The sequence below is a fragment of the Triticum urartu genome, chromosome 4A (assembly GCF_056163025.1).
Source record: "Triticum urartu cultivar PI428250 chromosome 4A, HENAU_Tu73, whole genome shotgun sequence".
Lineage (NCBI taxonomy): Eukaryota > Viridiplantae > Streptophyta > Magnoliopsida > Poales > Poaceae > Triticum > Triticum urartu.
Window position 1 is genome coordinate 173,171,689 of NC_141876.1, and position 16,710 is coordinate 173,188,398.

Sequence of the window (16,710 nt, forward strand, 5' to 3'; positions counted from 1 at the left end):
GAAAGTATATGATAGGAAAATAGACCTGGGGGCTGCAGATTTCACTAGTGGCTTCTCTCGAGAAAATAGCAACGGTGGGTAGACAAATTACTGTTGGGCAATTGATAGAAAAGCAAATAATTAAGACGATATCCAAGACAATGATGATGTATATAGGCATCACGTCCAATATTAGTAGACCAACCCCTGCCTGCATCTACTACTATTACTCCACACATCGACCGCTATCCAACATGCATCTAGTGTATTAAGTTCATGGAAAACAAAGTAATGCAACAAGAACGATGACATGATGTAGACAAGATCTGTTCATGTAGGAATAGACCCCATCTTCTTATCCCTAATAACAATGATACATGCGTGCCTTGCTGCCCCTTCTGTCACTGGGAAAGGACACTGCAAGATCGAACCCATTACAAAGCACCTCTTCACATTGCAAGATAAATAGATCAAGTTGGCCAAACAAAACCCAAATATCGGAGAAGAATACGAGGCAATAACAATCTAGATTGGATATTAAATCAAGGCAAATCTGATCATAAACTCACAATTCATCGGACCCCAACAAACACACCACAAAGAGTCATTACATCAAATAGATCTCCAAGAGACCGTTGTATTGAGATACAAAGAGAGAGAAAGCCATCTAGCTACTACCTACGGACCAATAGGTCTGAATTGAACTAATCACGCATCATCGGAGAGGCACCAATGAGGATGATGAACCCCTCTGTGAGGGTGTCTAGATTGGATCTGTGGTTCTGAAACTTACAGCGGCTGGAATTGTTTTTAGTCGACTCCCCTAGGGTTTCTGGAACAAGGAGGTATTTATAGAGCAAGAGGTGGTGTGGGAGGCCACCGAGGTGGGCACAACCAACCTGGGTGCGCCTGGGGGCCCAGGCGTGCCCTGGTGGGTTGTGCCCCCCTCGGGGCACCCCCAAGGTACTTCTCTAGCCCATCTGGGGTCTTATGGTCCAAAAAAATCCATAAAAAGTTTCACTGCATTTGGACTCCGTTTGGTATTGATTTTCTACGATGTAAAAAACAAGCAAAAAAACACCAACTGGCACTTGGCACTATGTCAATAGGTTTGTCCCAAAAAATGATATAAAATGATTGCAAAACATCCAAGAATTATAATATAACAACATGGAACAATAAAAAATTATAGATATGTTGGAGACGTATCGGAATCCCCAAGTTTAATTCCCGCTCGTCCTTGAGTAGATAAATGATAAAAACAAAATTTTTGATGTGGAATGTTGTCTAACATGTTCATCACATATTATTTTCTTTATATCATGGACAATTGGACTTTTATATGGTCCAAAGCAATAGTCTAGTTTTGACATGAGGACTTTAATACTCAAGCACATCAACAAACAACCGTGCCTTTCAAAATATCAATACTAAAGCAAGTTATCCCTAGCCCATTAAGCTCAATCATTGATCCATTCATGAAACACACTCGCATATTAGCTAGACCCAATGCTCAAGTACGACCATAGTGGCCCTTAGTTGGTGCTTTATAAGAGAAGATGGAGACTCAAGTAAAAATACAAATTGCATAAAGTAAATAGAAAGGCCCTTCGCAGAGGGAAGTAGGGATTTGTAGATGTGCGAGAGCTCAAAGCGAAAAGGGTAGAGATAAAACATTTTGGGTGGCATGCTTTTCCTGTCAACAAAAACGACCAAGTAGTTCCCAATACTTTCCATGCTAGATATATCATAGGCGGTTCCCAAACAAAAAAATAAAGTTTATTCCTTTTTCCACCATACTTTCACATTCCACGGCTAACCGAATCCACTGGTGTCGTCCATACCAACACTTTCCAAGGAATTTATTATTTGACAACATAAAGTAAATTCATTTTTCATTTTAGGACTGGGCATCCCTAATACCTTTGCCTTACTCTCATGCAATGACAAGTGAATAAACACTCATCTTGAGAATAACACATCTAGCATGGAAATATATCAGCCACCCCTACTGTTTCATGAGCGGTACGAGCACACAACAAAGAAATTTATTTTGAAAATTAGAGATGGCACATACAAATTTGCTCAGAATGGCAAAAAGAATACGGCATATAGGTAGGTATAGTGGACTCATGTGGAAAAAAAGTGGTTTAAAGGATTTTGGATGCACAAGTAATGATCATACTTAGTGCAATTAAAGGCTAGCAAAAGATTGAGAAGCATCCAACCAAGAAACGAAAAATCTCGTAAGTGACCATTAAGCATAACTAACATTGAATAATGCACCACAAGTAGGATGTAATTTCATTGCATAACTATTGACTTTCGTGCTTGCATAGGGAATCACAAACCTTAACACCAATATTCTTACTAAAGCATAATTACTCATCAAAATGACTCACATATCACTATCATCATATCTCAAAACTATTACAAATAATCAAGTTTATTTTCTCCAATGATCTTCATGAATTTTTTTATTATATCCTCCTTGGATATCTATCACTTTGGAACTAGTTTCATATGTTGCTTTTAATAATCTCAAACAAATATAAGTGAAGAACATGAGCATCATATTTCTTTCTCTCAAATTAATCTATGTGAAGCATGAGATAATTTCTTCAAAGATAACAAAGCACATCGTGCTTAAAAAGATATAAGTGAAGCACTAGAGCAATTCCAAGGCTGTGAATTCTTTAAGTGAAGCATAGGAGCAAGCATAGCATAATTTGGCTCTCCAAAATAGGTGTGTATAGCAAGGATGATTATTAAAAATTAAAAAGTAAAAGAAACAAAGACTCATATCATACAAGATGCTCCAAGAAAAACTCATAATATGTGATGAATAAAAATATAGCTTTAAGTAAAATACCGATGGTTATTAGAAGAAATAGGGGATGCCACTCGGAGGCATCCCCAAGCTTAGTTGCTTGATACCTCTTGAATATTATCTTGGGGTGCCTCGGGCATCCCCAAGCTTAGCCTTTTGCTAATCCTTATTCCTTCATCCATCGTGATCTCAGCCAAAACTTGAAAATTTCAATCACACAAAACTCAACAAAACTTCATGAGATCTGTTAGTATAAGAAAGCAAATCACTACTTTTAAGTACTATTGCAAACCCATTCATATTTTGTTATTGTATTATATCTACTGTATTTTAACTTTTCCATGGCAAAAACTCTTCAAAGGAAACCATAAAATCATCAAAACAAGCACACAACACAACGAAAACAGAATCTATCAAATACAAAGCAGTCTCTAGAAATCTGAATATCTCGAATACTTCCGTAACTCCAAAAATTCTGAGAAATTAGGACAACATATGAAATTTGTATATAAAAATTATGAAAAAGAATCACTATTTTATCGTGCTTCTGTTAGAAACGACAATTATTTTCCTGGGCACAAAAGTCTCTGTTTTTCAGTAAGATCAAATCAACTATAACCCAACATGATCCCAAAGGCTTTGCTTGGCACAAACACTAATTTAAACCACAAAACACATCTAAATAGAGGCATAATTGGGCAAACACTCAAGAACAGAAATAAAAAGACACAAATAAATTTTATTCATTTAGTTGCCTCCAACAAGCGCTATCGTTTTATGCCCTAGGTAGGCAATTATAATTTTAATGATGCTCACAAAAAAGATGGCAATTGGAACACAAAGAGAGCATCATGTAGAATGTGAAAAAAACAAGTTTAAGTCTAACATACTTCCTATGCATAGGCATTTTATACGCAAACAAATTATCTAGATAAGCAAAAACTAGCATATGCAAGGAAGAAGAAAGAAACAATAGCAATCTCAACATAATGAGAGGTAATTTAGAAACATGAAAATTTCTACAACCATATTTTCCTCTCTCACATTAATTACATGTAGGATCATAATCAGATTCAACAATATAGCTATCAAATAAAAAATTTCTTTTTATGATCCACATGCATGCAAACTTGACACTCTTCCAAAATAGTGGGATCATCAAATAAAGTCATGACCTCTCCAAGCCCACTTTTATCAAAAAATTCATAAGGTTGATCATTCTCCAAATTAGTGGGATCATTATTACCTAGAGTTTACACTCTTCCAAACCCACTTTTAATATTACCGCAAACATATTCATCATGAGGCTTAATTGAATTTTCAAGATCAAAAGAAGAATCACCCCAATCATGAACATTGCAATAAGTAATGGACATATCGAAATTAGCATCCCCAAGCTTGGGATTTTGCATATTATTAGCATAATTGATATTAATAGAATTAATAGTAAAATCATTGCAATCATGATTTTCATTCAAGGAGCTATCATGAATCACTCTATAAATTTCTTCGTCACAACTTTCAGATTCACGAATCTCCAGCAAAACTTCATAAAGATAATCTAGTGCACTCAACTCACTAGCAATGGGTTCATCATGATTGGATCTTTTAGAAAGATTAGCAAGTGGATGTGGATCCATATCATTAGATTTTTAGCAAGCGAAGATGCAAGCCAATAGAAAGCACATGGCAACACAAGCAAACAAAAAGATCGAACGAGAAAAAGGCGAACAAAAAAAAGAAGGCGAATAAAACGGCAATTTTTTGTGAAGCGAGGGATATGAAAACCAGAAGAAAATGGAAAATAATGTAAATTGCAAGGAGATGAGATTTTGATTAGGAACTTGGTATATGTTGATGATGTCTCCCCGGCAACGGCACCAGAAAGTTCCTTTGATGTCGCTTGAGATGTGTCGGTGTTTCCCCAAGGAATAAGGGAGGATGCAGCACAACAACGGTAAGGAATTTCCCTCAGTAATGAGACCAAGGTTATCGAATCAGTAGGAGAACCACGTAACACTAAATAAATGGTACCTGCACACAAATAACAAATACTTGCAACCAGACGCGTTAAAGGGGTTGTCAATCCCTTTCGGGTAACGGTGCCGAAAAGTGACATAAGGATAGGATAAAATTATAGTAGATTGATAGATGCAAATAAAAGTAAATAAGACGCAACAAGGTATTTTTGGATTTTTGATAATATAGATCTAAAAATAAAAGAAGCAAATAAAAGAAAAGATAATTGGCAATATGGATATGATAGTTGATAGGAAAATAAACCCGAGGGTCATAGATTTCACTAGTTGCTTCTCTCGAGAAAATAGCAACGGTGGGTAGACAAATTACTGTTGGGAAATTGATAAAAAAGCAAATAATTATGATGATATCCAAGACAATGATCATGTATCTAGGCATCACATCCAAGATTAGTAGACCGACTCCCGTCTGCATCTACTACTATTACTCCACACATCGACCGCTATCCAGCATGCATCTAGTGTATTAAGTTAATGGAAAAATGGAGTAATGCAATAAGAACGATGACATGATGTAGAAAAGATCTATTCATGTAGGAATAGACCCCATCTTTTTATCCTTAATAGCAACGATACATGCATGCCTTGCTGCCCCTTCTGTCACTGGGAAAGGACACCGCAAGATTGAACCCATTACAAAGCACCTCTTCACATTGCAAGATAAATGGATCAAGTTGGCCAAACAAAACCCAAATATCAGAGAAGAAATACGAGGCTATAACAATCAAGATTGGATATTAAATCAAGGCAAATCTGATCATAAACTCACAATTCATCGGATCCCAACAAACACACCGCAAAGAGTCATTACATCAAATAGATCTCCAAGAGACCGTTGTATTGAGATACAAAGAGAGAGAAAGCCATCTAGCTACTACCTACGGACCCATATGTCAGAGTTGAACTACTCACGCATCGTCAGAAAGGTACCAATGAGGATGATGAACCCCTCTGTGATGGTGTCTAGATTGGATCTATGGTTCTGGAACTTGCGGCCGCTGGAATTGTTTTTTGTCAACTCCCCTAGGGTTTCTGGAGCAAGGAGGTATTTATAGAGCGAAGAGGCAGTGCGGGAGACCACCGAGGTGGGCACAACCCACCTGGGTGCGCCTGGGGGGCCCAGGCGCGCCCTGGTGGGTTGTGCCCCTCTCGGGGCACCCCCAGGTGCTTCTCTGGCCCATCTGGTGTCTTCTGGTCCAAAAAAATCCACAAAAAGTTTCGCTGCATTTGGACTCCATTTGATATTGATTTTCTGCGATGTAAAAGACAAGCAAAAAAAGCAACTAGCACTTGGCACTATGTTAATAGGTTAGTCCCAAAAATGATATAAAATGATTGCAAAACATCCAAGAATGATAATATAACAACATGGAACAATCAAAAATTATATATACGTTGGAGTCAGAATCCCCAAGTTTAATTCTTGTTTGTCCTCGAGTAGGTAAATGATAAAAACAGAATTTTTGATGTGGAATGTTGTCTAACATGTTCATCACATATTCTTTTCTTTATAGCATGAAAAATAAAAAAATATAGATACGTTGGAGACGGATCACCCTCGCGGCAGTCCTCCTCTCTTCTCGCCTTTACTGCGAGAAGTGCAGTGCAGTCCCTGGCACCGGAAGAACGAAATCCTACTCCGGCGGCATGGGATGCAGTACTTGGGCACGCGATGTGCGGTCCACAGTGTGAGCCAGTTTAGTCCATCGGTGTTGTGCGTGCAGTGCCCTTGTTGGGCGTGTAGTGATTCCATTGCAGTGCCGGTGACTTGATTTTGCTGTTGATTTTGGTGAATTTTGTGCAATATAAAATCTCTAATGCAGTTTGATTAATACCCAATGCAGTTCGTTGGATGTTTGTGTGTGGCTCACACCAATGACCAGCATGATGATGAGGGCTACCCTGAGTCAACGCTATTTCGCCTCCTCTGTCGCGTGCAGTTTGTCGTCTGCTACACCGCCTGAGATCGCCTCGCAGTCCATATTTCTAGCCCATGCAGCTCATAGACTGCCTATGTGCAGTTCGGCTATGTGCGCTTGCACATCAGTCTCTCTCTCTCTCTCTCTCTCTCTCTCTTTTCAATCTTCTTTCTCTCTCTCTCTCCAATCTTCTTTCTCTGACGCCCGTCCACTTTGTTGGCATGTAGGTGGTACAAAGGCAAGCGAGAAAAGATCCAACGATGGACATAAATGCAATGGCCAGAGCCACCCACAGTGAACTGAATCAATTTAGAAAACAAGCTGCAGTCTACCGGTTTGTCTTCTTTAAAAAAATAAAAGTGCACTCTAGTCATTGTGACGCCCCCGATTCAATCGTACACTAATCATACACGCAAACGTGTACGATCAAGATTAGGGACTCACGGGGAGATATCACAACATAATTCTACAAATAAAATAAGTCATACAAGCATCATATTACAAGCCAGGGGCCTCGAGGGCTCGAATACAAGAGCTTGATCATAGACGAGTCAGCGGAAGCAACAATATCTGTGTATGGACATAAGTTAAACAAGTTTGCCTTAAGAAGGCTAGCACAAACTGGGATACAGACCGAAAGAGGCACATGCCTCCTGCCTGGGATCCTCCTAAACTACTCCTGGTCGTCCTAGTAGTAGTCATCGACAGTGGCGTCTGGCTCCTGGGCTCCATCGTCTGGTCACAGCAATCGGGTATAGAAAGGGGGAAAAGAGGGAGCAAAGCAATCGTGAGTACTCATCCAAAGTACTCGCAAGCAAGGAGCTACACTACATATGTATGCATTGGTATCAAATGGAATAAGGGTATCATATGTGGACTGAACTACAGAATGCTGGAATAAGACGGGGGTAGCTAGTCCTATCGAAGACTACGCTTCTGGCCACCTCCATCATGCAGCATGTAGAAGAGAGTAGATGGTAAGTTCACCAAGTATCATCGCATAGCATATTCCTACCCGATGATCCTCTCCTCGTTGCCCTGTTAGAGAGCGATCACCGGGTTGTATCTGGCACTTGGAAGGATGTGTTTTATTAAGTATCCGGTTCTACTTGTCATAAGGTCAAGGTACAACTCCAAGTCGTCCTGTTACCGAAGATCACGGCTATTCGAATAGATTAACTTCCCTGCAGTGGTGCACCACATTTCCCAACACGCTCGATCCCCTTTGTCCGGACACACTTATCTGGGTCATGCCCAGCCTCAGAAGATCAACAAGTCGCAGCCCTACCTAGGCACAACAGAGAGGTCAGCACGCCGGGCTAAATCCTATGGCGGAGGGGTCTAGGCCCATCGCCCATTGCACACCTGCATGTTGCGTACGCGGCCGGTGAGCAGACCTAGCCTCCCTTATACAAGAGCAGGCGTTCCAGTCCAACCCGGCGCGCGCTGCTCAGTCGCTGACGTCACGAAGGCTTCGGCTGATACCACGATGTCGAGTGCCCATAACTGTCCCCGCGTAGTTGGTTAGTGCGTATAGGCCAGTAGCCAGACTCAGATCAAATACCTAGATCTTGTTAAACGTGTTATGTTGAAATAACCACGGACGCTGACCAGGGCCAGGCCCACCTCTCTCCTAGGTGGTCTCAACCTGCCCTGTCACTCCGCCTCAAAGTAACAGTCGGGGGCCGTTAGGAACCCAGGCCCACCTCTACTGGGATGGAGCCACCTGTCCTTCCAGCCCCCTCATCAGAATCACTTGCGGGTACTCAACGAGCTGACCCGACTTTAGTCACCACCTGTGTCATGTATATAAAGTATATAGTATATACCCGTGATCACCTCCCGAAGTGATCACGGCCCCTTAGTATAGCATGGCAGATGGACAAGAGTGTTGGGCCACTGATGGAACACTAGCATCCTATACTAAACATTAGGATAGCAGGTAAAGGTATCAACAGTTGTAGCAACAATGACATACTATGCATCAGAATAGGATTAACGGAAAGTAGTAACATGCTACACTACTCTAATGCAAGTAGTAGAGAGAAGAATAGGCGATATCTGGTGATCAGGGGGGCTTGCCTGGTTGCTCTGGCAAGAGAGAGGCGTCGTCAACACCGTAGTCGTACTGGGTAGCAGCGGCGTTCGTCTCGGTGTCTAACGAGAGAAGAGGGGGAAGAAACAATAAATATAATGCAAACATAAGCACGACGGTGCATGACAAGACAATGCGCGGTGCTAGGTGTGCCCTAACGCGGTAGGAGGTGATACCGACGAAGGGGGCAAACATCCGGGAAAGTATCCCCGGTGTTTCGCGTTTTCGGGCAAATGAACCAGAGGGGGGAAAGTTGTGGGTTTGCTATGCTAGGGGTGTGTGGCGGACGAACGGCCTGTGTATTCAGATTCGTCTCGTCGTTCTGAGCAACTTTCATGTACAAAGTTTTTCCATCCGAGCTACGGTTTATTTTATATTGATTTTAAAAGATTTAATTCATTTTAGGATTTATTTAATTATTTTAATTCAGCATTATCTAGAACAGTGCCTGGTGACATCAGCATGACGTAGAGGTGACGTCAGCGGTTAACGGTCCGCTGACCAGAGTCAAACCTGACCGGTGGGTCCAGTGGGACCCACCTGCCATAGTCTGAGACTAACTAATCAGGTTTAATTAGTTTAGTTAATTGACTAGGTTAATTACTGATTAGATTAATCTAAATATGATTAATTAACTTAATTAATTCCTTAATTAATTATTGTAATTATTAATTAATTATTTATTTACTTTAAAAAAATGTTCTGGGGCCGGGCCCCAGCTTTCATTGGGCCTGGGGCCTTAACAGGCGTGGGTGGAGGTTACGGGCGCGGGCGCCAACCCGTTAGAGCGCTCGCCCATGCCAGACGCGGGGCGGGACCGGCGAGGCACGGCGAGGCTTAGCCGCGGCGATGTGAGGGCGGTCGCCGGGGACCTGTGGCAGGGGTGACAGCGGCGTAGCAGTGCTGGGGCGCTGTGGGCATGGCCGTGGTGCGCGATGGAGGACGCCGACGAGCGGGTGGCCTAGCGCGCGGACGCGGCCGGTGGAAGCAGCAGAAGGGGGGCGGGGAGCGCGCGGCTGTTGTGGGCTCTGCAGCGAGCGCGGTCTGGTGGCGCGGGGCGTGGCGGGTGCATCGGGACGGCGAGCGCACGGCCATGGTCGCCCAGGCGATGGCCACGGCGGGCAAATGGTGGGCGCGGCCACCAGCGTGTGAGGCGGTGCGGGGCGAGCAAGGCGCGTGTGCGGGTCATGGTCGGCGGGAGCAACAACACGGAGGAAAGGGGAGGAGAGGGGAAGCTCACGAGGGCCGTAGGGAAAAGGCAGCGGGCTCGGGGTCGGCCGGTGAGGAGGAGGCCGTGGACGGGGCGGCGCCGGCGAGCAGAGGTGACGCGAGGTGGATGACGACTCGATCCAGCTGACTTGGGGATCTCCAGCTCGAACGCGTGGTCTGGGCGGAAGTAGAAGTCGTCGGCGGTCCTTCTGGCGCTGTCCTAGGCGACGGGGAGGCGACTGGCCACGGTGGTGGTGCAACGACGGCAGCGAGCGCGTCGGGTGAGGGAGAAGTTGCCCCCCGATCCAAATCGGGGGGGGGGAGGAGGCGAACGTGGGGGGAGTGGGGCGACGGGATAGGGGCGCTGGTGATGTGGGGCGATGGCTCGGGGCAGTTGCCCGATCCAGATGGGGAGGAGAAGGGGATCGTGGAGAAGGGGGGGGTAGTGGCCGCTAGGGTTTGGGGACAAGGGATAAGGGAGTGAGGGAGGGCGGCCTGGGCCGGTTTGGGCCTGCCCTCCAGCTGGGCCAGTGGGCCAAGGCCCTTGGGGATCCGGGGGGTTTCTTTTCTTTTGTTTTCTTTTTACTTTTTATTTATTTTTCTTTTCTGTTTTATTTCTAGTTTCCTTTTCATTTAGTTTTTTATCTAATATTAAAATGATCCCTAATTTAGTAATACTTTAAAACCCACTACAACAATAGGTTTTACCCCAAAGCAGTTTAGTTTAGTATTTTGTTAATTATAAAAGCATTTAAATATTGGTTTTTGCTACTGTTTTATTCACCTAAGGGTACTTAAACATTTTATTAAAATGGGGTTTCTTAACCATAATTACCTATGCATTATTTGGCACGTTTAGGGCATTTTAGTTTTAATGTTTGGAAACTTTTATAGTTTGACTTTATTTTTAAAATTTTGACTTGGTTTCGAACTAATGCAAGATTAGCAACAGTAATCGAGGTGACGTGGCATCATTAGCGGAGGTTATTGTAGCTTGATTATCTCGGTGTCACAATTCTCCTCCACTACAAGAAATCTCGTCCCGAGATTTAGGAGGGGAGTAAGGGGGAGAGATTGGTTACGAAATTCTAACGGGTCTTCTCGGTGTTGGTTGCTCTTCTCGAATAGGTCAATCAATATATTGATGTCTTCATACTTCTGCTTCAGGTCAAAATGATGAAGTCGTCATCCTTTCTTCGGGATCTTCATCGTACTTACGAAAAGGATATGGGGGAAGACTTGGGAAGGGCGGGCCTTACCAGGTTGACTATCTGGTAGATAACTCAAGGAATGTGATAGAAAGTAACTCTAGAATTGAACTTAAGAAAACATCAAGAGTTAAGTTAGAAGATACCTTAAGAAATTTCAAGAGGGAGGCAATCATTCGATGCCCGAGACAAAGGGTGAAAGGCGTTCAGAGCAACAGGAATAAGTATTGCGTATAATACCAGAATAGATTACTAAGAAGGTGACCCCATGAATTACCAACGAAGTCAAGCGCGAGGAATAACTTTAGAAACCGGGGGTGTACAGGAGAGTCAGGTTTCGATCCTGTGGAACTGTGGGTTATTGGCCCACCATGTGATTAAAAGTAGGAAACGCGTTGATATCTTGCACGGTTATGATAGCAAGACATGTCAGAGGGTAGCCTATCAGTTATGTTGGCAACACTGTCGATACCAAGGGCGAGGGACGAAGAGAACCATTTTCCTGCTCATTGAACGAGGCGGACCATTAGGCAAAGTTCTCGTCCATCGGTGACTACCGAAATATCATCAGTTATAGTAATAGGGTCTTACTGGCAGAGTTGTACCATGAGGTGCTTACATAAGCAGGGAATTACCACAGCTCAGCTAAGTGAGATTACAAGAAAGGATAAACAAAACAATGGAAAGGAAAATGTGTTTGAACATATATATTAGGGGTATATCCTTCCCAAGGACAAGCAGAGCATGATATCCATGACAGGATATAACATAGAAAACCATTTAGGTTAGGGGAGAGGAAGTTCATGACATTTCCCAAACATCGGTGTTTGAATAATTGATAAAGTAAATTTAGCATGGCCCTTCAAATGTTCTTATCGATGATCAGAGTGCCACAGACATGCATCGAGATAGCATTGACATCGTCATCAAGCGAAGGTCAGACTTTGGATACAGGAAGGATCCATCAGGAACAACTTGTAGAATAAGTCTTACAATTTCCTCATGGGAGAATGGATAACCTTGCTAATAAGGAAACTATAATAGTAGGTCCTTCGGCCAGGTGTGCTGGGCATGGCATCACCTTACCGGGTCATAAAAGATCAATGTTATAACTCTTGGGAATATGTCCCAACCATCATATTTGACCGAGATTTAGATCTGATTAGTGCCAGGATACCTCAGACTCGGGACGCCTGAGAATAAAAGGTGCAACACAAATTGACAAGATGACAATGTAAGATCATCAAGAAATGAACTATGGAAGCGAGTTCCGAAACAAGAGTTCATCATTAACCCAAGGAGAGGTTGAGGAGGTGGCTGATGGACTTAGGGACAATTCATCAAGATTTCCAAAGGATGGATTTCCACCATTAAATATTGAACGCAAATGCACCTGGAAATATGGACCAAGTAGGATGGTCAAAGTTAGAATGGTGATTCGATAACGAAACTATCGGCCATTCACTTCAAAACAATAGGGTTGCTAAAGTTTTGAATTCACGCATCGTAGTTCAATTGTCGGTATTCAAGTTAGAAACAACACGGGGATCAAGAAAAGAAGGGTGATGGTGATAAGTATCACTTGTATCAAGAATTCTAAAGAAACGGTGAAATTCCCATGACATCCTTGACATAAAAGATGGTAATACTCCAAGGTAAAGAAGAACGAATGCTGGATAGCAAGGATCTCAAGGTATAACACAAAACACAAATAAGTTTGTGTTGAATGGAAGGTAATAAAGTGGTCAATGATAACACAAACCATCAAAGGGCGAGGATGGTATTTCTCATCAAGAATTCGATATATATCTTGGAAGAGCTCAGGATGTTGATGATGAACACGGCACATTTGTCGAGAGATTTCATGAAGATGTAATCGGTCGGCGATGCCATCCAGTCAAATGATGATGAAGCGAAAGGTTATGGGAACCAAGGGTACGACATAAACTCGAAAACAGGTTTGATGTTCAAGGAGAAATGACAAGACGAGGAAGGTCGACATAAGATTAGCTCACTGTCGAAATTTGTGCTCCGGGAAGAAGGACCAGGTAGCACAGTTAAAACCATGACGACAGTGATATAGCCAAACAGGCTAGGAATGACATGATCGGGTACAAACCCATAAGTAAAGAAGATTACCAAAAGTTGTTGAACCGTAGTGCGGACTCGGTTCAGTTATCGGTGTCCCTTTAATAACTTAGAACACGTGAAAAGTGGAATCAGTGAGAATGCAGTACTTGATGAAGAACTCATAAGTTATGCAGTTCATGATAATCTCGAGATACCAGGGGGTAATACTTGACGACAGATCAAAATAGAGGTCGGACTAGGGTATTTCTCTGCAGAAGACAAGTGCTTAAACTTACACGCGAAATGGTATTTAAATGGGAACATGGTCGGAACCATGATTGTAAAAGGCCAGATCCCAGATATAAGATGAACTTATACCAAGGGAATACTTAAATAAAGATAGGCTTTAATGATAGGATCTACATCGTGTCCATGGGCATGAACACAAAGGTTCAAGGTTGACTCCCACTTCTTCAATGCATAACCTTTCATTCACTGCTCTCAAATTTTGAAAATGACATTAGTTGTTGAAAGTTTTTACCTTGTGCAATACCAGATAAGTATGACCCGTGCAATCTTTCGGGTTCACACAAATTAGGAAAGGCGTAGGTTCAACCCATCAGGGCATCTTAGGAACATATACCACAAATTTCGGAGTAAATAATACAAGCTCGAAAGTAGAGCATGGTTCACAAAGCAGAGGATACAATTTACCAAAAGCATTATGTAGATGAAAGGCTCACAATGTTTAATGAATATGAAGGACGGTGTCTGAAAAAATCCAACAAAGGATCTGGTGGTCCAAAAGGGGTCTGATGGGAGTATTGGTACTCAACCAGAGGAAGAAAGAATGCAAGGAGATCAGATTATAGAAACAACTGACTAAATCAAAGCTCAAATGCAAAGGAATTATGAATTCCAAGACAAGGGATCAGAAGCAATGCTCTGATTAGGGATGGATAAGTTGTATAGCCTTAGGGGTACAATCGATGGCAAATTGATTGGTCGAGATCCAGCTCATGTTTAAAATGACATCTGAGCTAGGAGGATGAATTCTAGGATCTGATTGAGGATTACGAGCATTCACGACATAATTAATTAACGGACTCAAAATGATAATGACAAAGGATGCCAATAAGATTACCAGACTTATGGGATTAATCATAATGCAAGCAAGCAAGAATTTCAGGAGCAATAGGTTGCTCAGGATTTTTGGAAGACCGAATGGTATTTCGGAGACTCTTGTGAAATAGATGAATCATCTGGGGATGAGCGGATACTAGGTAAGTGTGAGGAATTATCCGTCGGGTATTGAGGTGGCAAGGAACTGCAAGGCAGTAGGCACAAGTATTCTTGGAACAATGGAGAGAAATTCGGGGTATCTTGTAATAACAAGATCAAAGGGTATTGATTGTATGAATGGCAAGTGTAGGTAGTCATCCATAAGGATACGGTGGTAGGGAATTGCAAAGATTATGGGTACAAGTGTCTCAGGAGAACTCGGAATCTTCTGGAGCGGCAGACGATCATCTGTAATAAGGGGCTCTCCGGAAGGAAGTAATTACGAGAACCTAAAGTTAGAGTTAGCAAAATCTTTTAACCCGAATAGAAGAGAGATCAGAGTCCCAGAGTATAGACGAGGAATAAAAGATCCTAATACCACCCAAATGGCGACGTGGGCCCGTAAGCCACACAGCCATGTTAGTAAAAGATTTGTAATGACTAGACTCAACTTCGGCCAAGGAGTATGGAAGGGGGACTCCTATAGGCAGTCGGCTCTGATACCAACTTGTGACGCCCCCGATTCGATCGTACACGCAAACGTGTACGATCAAGATCAGGGACTCATGGGGAGATATCACAAGACAACTCTACAAATAAAATAAGTCATACAAGCATCATATTACAAGCCAGGGGCCTCGAGGGCTCGAATACAAGAGCTCGATCATAGACGAGTCAGCGGAAGCAACAATATCTGGGTACAGACATAAGTTAAACAAGTTTGCCTTAAGAAGGCTAGCACAAACTGGGATACAGATCGAAAGAGGCGCATGCCTCCTACCTGGGATCCTCCTAAACTACTCCTGGTCGTCGTCAGCGGGCTGCACGTAGTAGTAGGCACCTCCCGAGTAGTAGTAGTCGTCATCGACAGTGGCGTCTGGCTCCTAGGCTGCATCGTCTGGTCGCAGCAATTGGGTATAGAAAGGGGGAAAAGAGGGAGCAAAGAAACCGTGAGTACTCATCCAAAGTACTCGCAAGCAAGGAGCTACACTACATATGTATGCATTGGTATCAAATGGAATAAGGGTATCATATGTGGACTGAACTGCAGAATGCCGGAATAAGAGGGGGTAGCTAGTCCTATCGAAGACTACAATTCTGGCCACCTCCATCTTGCAGCATGTAGAAGATTATAGATGGTAAGTTCACCAAGTATCATCGCATAGCATATTCCTACCCGATGATCCTCTCCTCGTCGCCCTGTTAGAGAGCGATCACCGGGTTGTATCTGGCACTTGGAAGGATGTGTTTTATTAAGTATCCGGTTCTAGTTGTCATAAGGTCAAGGTACAACTCCAAGTCGTCCTGTTACCGAAGATCACGGCTATTCGAATAGATTAACTTCCCTGCAGGGGTGCACCACATTTCCCAACACGCTCGATACCCTTTGTCCAGACACACTTATCTGGGTCATGCCCGGCTTCGGAAGATCAACACGTCGCAGCCCTACCTAGGCACAACAGAGAGGTCAGCACGCCGGTCTAAATCCTATGGTGCAGGGGTCTGGGCCCATCACCCATTGCACACCTGCATGTTGCGTACGCGGCCGATGAGCAGACCTAGCCTCCCTTATACAAGAGCAGGCGTTCCAGTCCAACCCGGCGCGCGCCGCTTAGTCGCTGACGTCACGAAGGCTTCGGCTGATACCATGACGTTGAGTGCCCATAACTGTCCCCGTGTAGTTGGTTAGTGCGTATAGGCCAGTAGCCAGACTCAGATCAAATACCAAGATCTCGTTAAACGTGTTATGTTGAAATAACCGCGGACGCCGATCAGGGCCAGGCCCACCTCTCTCCTAGGTGGTCTCAACCTGCCCTGTCGCTCCGCCTCAAAGTAACAGTCGGGGGCCGTCAGGAACCCAGGCCCACCTCTACCGGGATGGAGTCACCTGTCCTTCCAGCCCTCTCATCAGAATCACTTGCGGGTACTCAACAAGCTGACCCGACTTTAGTCACCACCTGTGTCATGTATATAAAGTATATAGTATATACCCGTGATCACCTCCCGAAGTGATCACGACCCAGTAGTATAGCATGGCAGACGGACAAGAGTGTAGGGCCACTGATGGAACACTAGCATC